Consider the following 10,990-nt stretch of genomic DNA (forward strand, 5'->3'; position numbering starts at 1 on the left):
TCTCTCAGTAACTCACTTCTTTCCTCTAAAATGAAACACAGTAATTATCATTAATTAACAAACGCCACACACAGGTAATACAAGTGACTGTACCAGGTGTCATGTCGATTTGGCAGCATTAGGAGAGCTTTGCCTGCAGAGACCATGCCTACTACTAATGAAGAAACACAAAAAGTGGTCTCTGCTCTGAAGAAGACACTTTCTACCCCAAATTAATCTTATAAAGCAGACTTCTCTAAAAAGTGTGGTCTCTTTAGCTATGCTCTGTGACTTATCCAACTAACAAATCAAAAAGTAGAGTTAAAATGTTCAACTGGGGACTGGTTCAACAAACTACAGCATACCCAAACAATGAAATATATTGTACAATCATAGAAAAGAAAGCAGGAGTGGATGAATACTGTGACTTTGTTTATGTAAAAAGAAGGAAAAGATGAAAGAAAGAAAGATGGAAAGTTAAAAGAGTAGATTTAAAAAGTTATCACCACACACACACAAAATATGTAACTATGGGAAGTGGTGGTTGTGTTAACCTTATTGTGGTAATCATTTCACAATATGTATATATATATCAAACCATATACATTGTATACCTTAAACTTACTCAATGTTGTACATCAATTATATCTCAATAAACCTGGAAAAAATAAAAATAAATAAATAAAAACAGGCTCTGGTGAGAGACTCAGAGAGCCTCTATCTCTTGGTTTCCATCAAGAGAAAAAGGAAAGAGAAAGAAAGAGAGAGAGAGAAAGAAAGAAAAAGAAAGAAACAAAGAAAAGAAGAAAGAAACAAAGAAGGAAAGAGAAAGGGAAAGGAAAAGGAAAGAGAGAGAAAGGGAGGGAAGGAGGGAAGGAGGGAGGTAGGAAGAAAGAAAATAAGCATATATATGTTTATATTAATTGAAAATTTCTGGAAGGGTTCTTATAGATCCTCTTCATTTATTCATATTATTTACCTTGTTTGCTTATTACTTTTTAATTGAAAGCAGGGGTAGCTTGGATCTAAAGTTCTCCAAGCTCTGCAAATCTGTTTTATCTTATTGCTGCTTTGATCAGGAACAACTCCATTCCAATACAGATTCCAATGTGTCTCTTTTCTCCCATGGAGCACATCAGTGAAGGGACAGAAGGAAACAAGAATGACAGACCTGGCCTCTATCTGACCATGACACAAAGTGTGAGAAAACATGTCTACTCACATTTACCTAATGATTTCCAAAAGTCAGAAAGAATGCAATAACTGGATTTTGTAAGAGGCTAGGTGATTTTTTTAAGGGGGAGGGAAGGTCAGATAAACTGGCACTACCATTGAAAGTGGTCCTGAGTGAATCAGAATCAGCCTTGGTACATTTCAATGCATTCTCTTTAAAAGGCAATTTTGACCAATTCTGAAAAGAAAGGAGGGAGTAAATCGGAGACTTAGGGTTCAATAGGACAGAAAAAACTGAGTCGTTTGGGGCTATTCATGCTCCAAGTGAAGAGCAGTGTCACTAAGCAGTGGGTTCACAGCTATGCTAAAAAAAAAAAAAAATTTAAAGGTGAGTAACAAGCCCAGCTAGGTGGGGCTCAAAGTGGGGCAAATCCGACCACTGGGCCATTGCTCCCTGATTAAGAGCCACCGTCCACCTGAGACAACAACTCAAGCTAGGATCACAGAGCTGAACAAGAATCGGAAAGCTCCTTCAGCACTTGGCCTTCAAGTTCTCTGGCTTTGCAGGGACAGAAACGTCAGGGACAACAAGACTCATTGTTCCCTTACCCGGTTCTACCTCACTCTGCCTTCTTTGCCTTAGTAGAGTTGTAGAAAGTTAGAGCTGAACAATCCTCTCATTCCTCCAATGTGGAGAGAGAGGCTAGGGGCGGGGAGTGATTTGCTCACACAGCTAGTTACTAGCAGAGTGGTAATTAGAGTTTTGTCCTTAGCCCCACAGTGGGTGTTCTACTATAGCAGTGGCCTCCTGTTCTTAAGTCTCCTAATGTTACCCAAAGTGAATGAATTGCTTATCCCTGAGGTGCTAATAGCAAACAGTGGTCCAATGTTGCCTTTCAACCAGCAGCTTCTGAATTTTAAACATTTCCTGGAATGAAATATTTGACTTCAAAGGCATGAATCTCAAATGATGGGAATTATAGGGAACAGTGCTGTCTGCTACCAGCACTTCCTCTCATTTCTTTGCCTTTCTTCACTGAAGTCGCACAGCCAGCAGGGATGCCAAAAAACTTGAACTTGATTAAGTTGGAGGGGTTGATGGCATGAGCTTCCACCGGCAGCTCCAAACTTCAAGGTTGTACACATTATGTCTGATTTTGTAACTAGTGGGCTTCCCACCTAGTGCCAGGGCTATTTTTCTGAGTCAGTTTCATTGTTTGGAAAGTAAATAAAAGAAATATCTTCATTTCCCAAAGATATAATTTTAAATTCAGATGTTTAGAAATACGTTGCAGGAAATAACTGCAGAAAAGAAACAGACATTGGATATTAGCATTTTCAAACAGAGCAGGGGAAAGCTTTTTTTCTTTCAAGTAAGGATTAAGAGTTCTACTTGCAAATGGAGAAAGATGACTAAATATTGACATTGTTCTTTACTATAATTAGAATTATATATACAAGAAATGGTTGACTCAATAAGTCAGACAAAAGCACACCTAAAGCAATTCTCTCTGCATGTGAACAGCAAGGAATGATGCCTCAGAGTGAGGTATTATAAATATTCAAGCCCCTTTATTCTGAATTGCAAAAATTACCTAAGATTCTTCATTTGCAAGAAGATGACCTCTCAGGTCCTCTCCAGCTCACAGGGAGCTTTTCTTCCTTCAGCAGGAAAGGAGTTAGTCAAATTAGCTAATTGCAGTGAATCAGTGACAATATGACTTTTACCCTGGGCGATTCTTTCATGTCTTTCCGTGCTAAGAAAGTCCCTGGATTTTAATGAAAACCCACATGGTTTCATTTGTAGCTTCAGAAATAGGAACGAGCTATTTTTCCTTATAACAAACCATTTATCTCAGACGGCAGAATAGTGAGAAGCTTTCCAGATCTTTTTATACTGTTTTTTCAGTTTCCATTGTGTTGAAATCTGTTGACTAATTGTTCAAATAGAGTACTGTCACAGGATAGATCCCATAGGAGATCCCCTGGGTTTGAGAAACACAGAACAGCATATTTGGTAAGAATACTGCCTTCCCATAGCAATGTGTTAATTCCCTTTCAATGAAAAACAGATTCACCAATTCAGAGGATTACATTCTTCTGAATATTTTCTTTTTCTTCTAATCACACTTAACTTTCAAATTAGGATTTGCGTAGGGCAATTAAATTGTTTCTAGTAAACATTTTAGTGCCCAAAACAATCTGATTCTTACACATAGCCTTTCCTTGAAATAAGCACTTAAGATTTTTTGTTTGTTTAATATACCTCCCTCACAATTAAATGCATATCCTAGTTGGAGGGAAATTTACCACCACTGTCCCCAAAATTTAGATGGCAAATATAATTATAATGAGGAGGGGCGGAGGCAGAAACTCAATAGTTTCTGCTTCCTGAGAACTATAGCTTCCTAAGAACTTAACTTTGAAAAATGTGAGGTTGTTTTGTTATTTGAATTTGGATCAACATTACTGTTCCCTGCCTAAGAAGGAGTGTTGTCTAAAAAATGAAGAATAAACTTGAACCTCTGACCATAATGCTTCAAGTACCTATTTATTGCTGCCATCATGGTTTTCTTCCACTCAGTAAATTATCCATTCTGAAAAGTAAATTACATTTTTATAGTCCTTTGCAAATAACTTTTATATGTATTATCTCATTTAATCCTAACAACAAACCCATCAAATAGGTAATTGTCATCCCCACTTTACAGATGAGAAAACTAAGCCCAAGAGGTTAAGTGCTACTTAAAGCAGACTTTCTAACTCTAAATCCAGTGCTCTTTGCACTAAGCAAACTGCTTCAGATTGTTAGAAATATCAAATTTTGCATGAGGTCTGTCAGTGGTAAAACATGTTTAAGATCAGTTATCACTAAGGGGAATTAATAAGTATGGGCTCCAGAGGACATGACCAAACAGTTATATCTGTTTGTGTGTTCCTCCAAAGAATCCAGGAGCAGACTAGAAGCAGAGCTGGAGATAGATGGCCATCAGAAACAGAAAGGTCTTGGCAGGTACCAATCTCTGCTAGGGAGCTGGGACGGAGAGCAAGAAGTTCAGGTCCAAGAGTCCTAGAGAGTAAGGTAGAATGCTAACCCCAAAGAGGGTTGTATCTCAAGTCAAGGACATGGGCAAAAGGGAACAAGTCAGGGGCCTAACGACTATAAGTAACATTCACTTATTTACATTACATTATAGCTATTGTATTATATGATATGCATTACATACATTATGTATTTATTACATTATATCTATTTATTTATGTGTATCATATTATCCTTTAAATATAGTGTAATTAACTAGGGGGAAGCTCAGACACTAGGACCAAAATTTGGAGGTCTTCCATTCACCCAACTCTACCCCATGGCCTAGAGCACCCAGGACAATTATTGTTTCCAATACACAATAAGGGGCTTGGGAACAAACTAATCTATATTGGGTCCCCATAGCAGATAATCGGTCTAGGCCATGATTAGCCCCATCCTGAAAATCTAGGCCCCTCTTTCTCCTCCTTCCTCCTGCCCTTGTTTTGGAGAGCTCGTGGACAGCTAACCTCACCATGCCTATGACGCAGAGCTGCCACAAAAGGCTATGCAGGTTGTGCACTACTTGGGGGGACACATCACAAGGCACTAGCATCCTCATTATTTGGTCACACATCCCCCTCCCTGCCAGGTGCAAATCCCTCCTACAATCTGCCTTCTGTATTTTCATCCATGGTTCATCACTTCACCCAAGCCCTGCAATTCTCTTTTGCCATTGCCTTTCATTTCACCTGTTTAATAAAATCCCAATCCTGTCTTCTCTACTCCTATATTCAAGCTACAGGGGACTCCTGCGGGAAAAGACACTGCTGTGCATACTGGATGTGGCTAAAATATATGGGCTCCACCAGCAGAAATGCTATATAAGCGTAAAATAAAACTTCTATTGTGTTAAACCACTGGAAAAAACATGATCTCAAAAAAAAAAAAAAAAAAGAGAGAGACATCAGTCATGCCTACAGGTTCTCCCAGGGAGCCCTCTCACTCTTTCAGCTTCCTCACTCTCCTCCAACTTCCTACTCCATCCCCGACCCACTCCCTCTGAACCAAAGACTAAGCCTCCTACTTCCCAAGACAATGGTGACAGAAGAGAATTCCCTCAGCTTCAGTCCCTCCATCTTCCTGCATTCATACCCATCCTGTTTCTTTCCCTCCTGCCCCAAGGCAAGAAGGGTCTCTCCTATCCACAGCCAACACCACCACCACCCCCCCCACCCCCCACCCCCCCACCCCCCCCACCCCCCACCCCCCACCCCCCCACCCCCCCACCCGCCCACCCCCCACCCCCGCCCCGCAGCTGCTCCCTAACCCACCTTAGAGACTCTTTTCTCTCTCTCTCTCCAATTACCACCCCTATCATCTTCTTTCTCTGCTGGCTCTCTACCACCAGCATTTAAACAGCTTACCCTTCAACTCCACAAGTGTCTCTACCTATCATCTCCATCTCTCCCTTTTTACCTCTCAATTTCTTGAATCCACTAGCTTCCCAAACTCACTATCCTCTTGAATCTTCCCACCTGAATTCTACTCACTCCCCTCCATTCCTCACCTCCCATTCACCTCTCAGTCCTCTGCAACCTGGCTTCTGCCAAACGGTCCACTAAAACTCTTCTCACCAAAGTGCTCCCTGTCACAAATGGAATTTTTTCCCTTCTTGTCTCACGCACTTTCTTAGCAGCATTTATTGATCGCTCCTGCTTTCTGAAGTGACGTCCCCCTTTTGCTTAGATAACACTGGGCACTTCTGGATTTTCTCCTGCCTCTCCAGTTACTCCTTCTCGATATCCTTCAAGGGCTCTTCTTTCACTCATGTCTCTTCAGTGATGGTCTTTCTCGGTGTTCTTGGAACCTCTCTTTTTCTCCATCTACTCAGCATCCCTGGATAATCTTAACTCTACTTCTAGACCTTTAAGTATCCTTGTAATGCTGACTACTTCTAAATCTTGTCTTCAGAATTGAATAGCCAGCTACTCAAAAGACATTTACACAAGCACTTCAAAGACCACGTGTGAACTCTTCATTTCCCCAGCCCATCCTGTTCCCCTGGTGGTCTTTCCCAGTGGCCACTCAGTGGAGCAGAGGATGGAGCAAGAAGCTCAGCATCTTCCCAGCAGGGGCTGCAGGCAGAGCAGACTTCTTCCCGCTGGACCCCTCCAAGTAGATGTCTGCACTGCAGCAGAGTGGTCTGTTTAAAGTGGCAACTTGATGCATAATTGCCCTGTTTATCCTGAGGGCAACAGGAATTCAGTAAATGTTTTTAAAATCCAAACTCCTTATCATGGCACACAAGAGTTTTCTTTGGCCGCTCCCTATCTTTCATTTCATACTATAGCTAAATGATAGCAAACCCTTATTCTTATGCAATATGCCCGGCATCATTCTAAGTACTTGAACATATTAAGTTTATTATTCCTCACAACAATCCTATAAGGCAGGTTCTATTATTATTTCTATTTTATGGGTGAGGAAGCTGAGGCAGAAAGAGACTAAGCGTCTTGCCCAAGGTGACATAGCAGCAGTCTGAATTCAAACCTATGCGGTCTGGCTTTGAGATCATGATCTTAACTACTATGTTATACTGCCAAACAGAGCTACTTAGAGTTCCTGGAACATGCTATTCTCTGCTTAACCTCTGGCTTGTCTCTCTCTCCATGTATATATATAGATGGATGGATAGATATAGATAGATAGATAGATAGATAGATAGATAGATAGACAGATAGATGATAGATAGATAGATGATAGATAGATGATAGGTAGATAACACACACACACACACACACACACACACACACACTTCTCCTGACATACTTAGGTAACTCGTCATCCTTCAGATCTTGGTACAGAAATCAACTCTTCTGGGAAGCTTTTTTCTTACCCCCCCCTTCTGTACCCGCACTATGTTCCCACTGTTGGTGCCTCCCCTAGGGGCTCCCACAGCATCCTGCCCTTGAGCCTGTCATGGCACTTACCACTCTACTGTGATTGCTGGTTAACTTGTACATCTTCACTTCAAAATTGAAAGACTCTCAAGACGAGGACTATGTCTTGGTATTTGTTGTGTCTCCATAGCTTTACACAGTGCCTGGCACATGGTAGGGGATGAATGGTAGCAGAGGTAGGTGTTGAATAAGTACTTGGCAAATGTTCTAATGACATCATCAGACAGAATGAATGAGCCTGAGTTGTCCAGATACTGGCCTAGGGCTCTTTAAATTGCTCCAGACCTGACCGAGAGCTGTTCCCAAACATAAGTGTAGGACTGAGCCTAAGAGTGAGGGCTTGGGGATTCCAGCTGTTAGGACCAAAGAAGAGGAGATTGACGAGAGCCAGGAGGAAACTAAAGCATTAGCCTTGATAGGAGCCTGAACGGATCTTATAAAATGGATTAGGATATAAGAAAAATGAAAGCAGATAAGCAGGAAGGACAGCAAAGGATTAAAGAGAACATTATTCTGGGAGGTTAAAATAAAGAGGGAGTGTGGGAATTTGATATGGGAGCTTTATCTAAATTTAAACTGTGGAGTTGAAGGTTTCCCACCCCACATGACTGATTTGGAAAATGTAACCAAGTCGACAGCAGTCGTAGTGTATTCACAGTAAGTGTTTTTATATGATCTGAAGGGTCCTCCAAATGACGATAATGGTTCTTTGCGCGTAGGTAAGGGCAAGCCTGGTATTTTTCTGTGTTTATTTGTAGCTCTGGAGAGTAGTGCTGGAGTCAACACAGCAAAGGATAAAACTCCTATTCTAGTTGAAGGTCCATTAGCAACGCTTTGGTATGCTTTCTGGATGAAGACTGATCTTAGGTTATAATCATTCCATTCACCAACTCTTTTAATACGGTGCCTGGGTCTAGGGCAGAAACATTAAGAGTACTGTGGCAGCCCAGGCTAAGGAAAGCATCTCGGTGAGAAAAATCAGGGCAGTTATCACCACAAGCATTAAAATAGCAGAAATATGAGAAACATGTCATGTTTTTGTACCTATTTTAATGAACATTCATATTTACAATAAATCTTCTTATAATTCTGTTAAATATCCTTCTTTCTATTAAATTCATTAGCACAGATTCATTCATTTAAAATATGTGATAATCAGTCTTAAGTTTGAAATATAAAAGGGAGTTTTGCCTCTCAATACAGTTTTACTTTTCCCTTAATAGAAGTCTTGCACATTTTTGTCAGATTGCGATATTATATAAAAAGCACTTAGAGGGGGAGGGAGAGTACAAACTACTGGGTGTAAGATAGGCTACAAGGATGTATTGTACAACACGGAGATTATAGCCAATATTTTGCAATAACTGTAAAAAAAAAAGAAAAGCACTTACAACAGTGCCTGGCACATAACAAGGGCTGTACCGTGTTAAATGTTACGCTGTGCTTGTACTGAAATTAAGACTTCAAGAAAATAGTTTACCTTAAGAACATAAACAGTTATTAAACACTTTTTTAAAAGTCTCCATTTTTTGTTCAATGGGTACACTGTTTCAGTCATGCAAGATGAAAAAGTTTTAGTGAACTGATGTGCAAAAATCTGCATACAGTTAACAACTCTTTAATGTACAGTTAAAAATTAAAAGGGTGGGCTTCCCTGGTGGCGCAGTGGTTGAGAGTCTGCCTGCTAATGCAGGGGACATGGGTTCGAGCCCTGGTCTGGGAGGATCCCACATGCCGCAGAGCAACTAGGCCCGTGAGCCACAACTACCGAGCCTGCGCGTCTGGAGCCTGTGCTCCGCAACAGTGAGAGGCCCGCGCACCTTGATGAGGGGTGGCCTCCGCTCACCACAACTAGAGAAAGCCCTCACACAGAAATGAAGACCCAACACAGCAAAAATTAATTAATTAATTAATAAACTCCTACCCCCAACATCTTCTAAAAAAAAAAAAAATTAAAAGGGTAAATTCATGTTATGTGTTTTTCACCACAATAAAAAAATCTGTGTCCAAAAGTTCTGCTAATTGCAAGTGAGTCTCATCTGTTCATTTAAGTAAGTCCAGAAGAATCTCTTTTTGGAAATTTCCAATAAATGACAGTAATAAGGGTACCTGTATTGCTGGGATATCAGGAGCTGCTGTTAACAAGTAAATTCCCACTATCTTGCAGCTATTACACATTTTGAGATCTATTTCTTGTTCATGTAGTGCTTCTGGTTGGCAGACAGCTTTCTTCTAGACGGTGACTTGGGGACCCAGGTTCAATTCATCTGCGGCTTCACCTCCATTAGGCCCCCATTAGGCCCCCATTGTCATGTGCCTCCAGCCAGATGGAGGAGGACAAAGAAGAAAGGGAAGAGGAAATTGCAGGTAGAAAGGCATACTTGCTTCTTTAAAGGCTTGGCCCTGAAGTGACAAAAGTCACTCCTCACATTCCATTGGCCAGAACTGTCTCATGGCCCCCCCTAGATGCAAAGGAGTCTGGGAAATCCAGACCCTAGCTCAGCAGCTATGCTCTCACCACAGCTCTAACCACGAAAGGGACAAGGGATTTTGATGGACAGCTGGCCGTCTCTGCCACAGCACTTGAAAATAGTTTTTAAAAACATGTTTAGGGCTTCCCTGGTGGCGCAGTGGTTGAGAGTCCGCCTGCCGATGCAGGGGACACGGGTTCGTGCCCCGGTCCGCAAAGATCCCACATGCCGCGGAGCGGCTGGGCCCGTGAGCCATGGCCGCTGAGCCTGCGCGTCCGGAGCCTGTGCTCCGCAAAGGGTGAGGACACAACAGTGAGAGGCCCGCTTACCGCAAAAAAAAAAAAAAAAAAAAAAAAAAACATGTTTAATCTTAATTTCAGACCTCTCACAAAATCAAATTATCATTCTCTTCAGTACTCTAAATGTACTTTAATTGCAAAAATACTACAAAATTATTTTACGATTCTTTTTTCTCATAATTTCTTTCCTTTTACTTTTGTCTTGTCCTTAACTTCCACATAGCATACTTTTAAATGCGACTTTATTATTTTTTTTTATTTAACACCTTTACTGGAGTATAATTGCTTTACAATGTTGTGTTACTTTCTGATGTATAACAAAGTGAATCAGCTATATGCACACATATATCCCCATATCCTCTCCCTCTTGCATCTCCCTCCCACCCTCCCTATCCCACCCATCTAGGGGGACACAAAGCACCGAGCTGATCTCCCTGTGCTATGCAACTGCTTCCCACTAGCTAGCTATTTTACATTTGGTAGCATATATAAGTCCATGCCACTCTCTCACTTCGTCCCAGCTTACCCTTCCCTCTCCCCAGGTCCTCAAGTCCATTCTCTAGGTCTGTATCTTTATACCTGTCCTGCCCCTAGGTTCATCAGAACCACTTTTTTTTTTTTATTAAGATTCCATTTATACGGGTTAGTATACAGTATTTATTTTTCCCTTTCTGACTTACTTCACTCTGTATGACAGATTCTAAGTCCATCCACCTCACCACAAATAACTCAATTTCGTTTCTTTTTCTGGCTGAGTAAAATTCCATTGTATATATGTGCCACATCTTCTTTACCCATTCATCTGTCAATGGACATTTAGGTTGCTTCCATGTCCTGGCTATTGTAAATAGTGCTGCAGTGAACATTGGGATGCATGTGTCTTTTTGAATTGTGATTTTCTCAGGGTATATGCCCAGTAGTGGGATTGCTGGGTCATATGGTAGTTCTAATTTTAGTTTTTTAAGGAACTTCCATACTGTTCTCCATAGGGGCTGTATCAATTTACATTCCCACCAACAGTGCAAGAGGGTTCCCTTTTCTCCACACCTTCACCAGCATTTATTGTTTGTAGATTTTTTGATG

Source organism: Delphinapterus leucas, chromosome 8 (genome assembly GCF_059928025.1).
Source record: "Delphinapterus leucas isolate spDelLeu-1000000601 "Yukka" chromosome 8, BTC_Dleu_Yukka2, whole genome shotgun sequence".
NCBI classification, from domain to species: domain Eukaryota; kingdom Metazoa; phylum Chordata; class Mammalia; order Artiodactyla; family Monodontidae; genus Delphinapterus; species Delphinapterus leucas.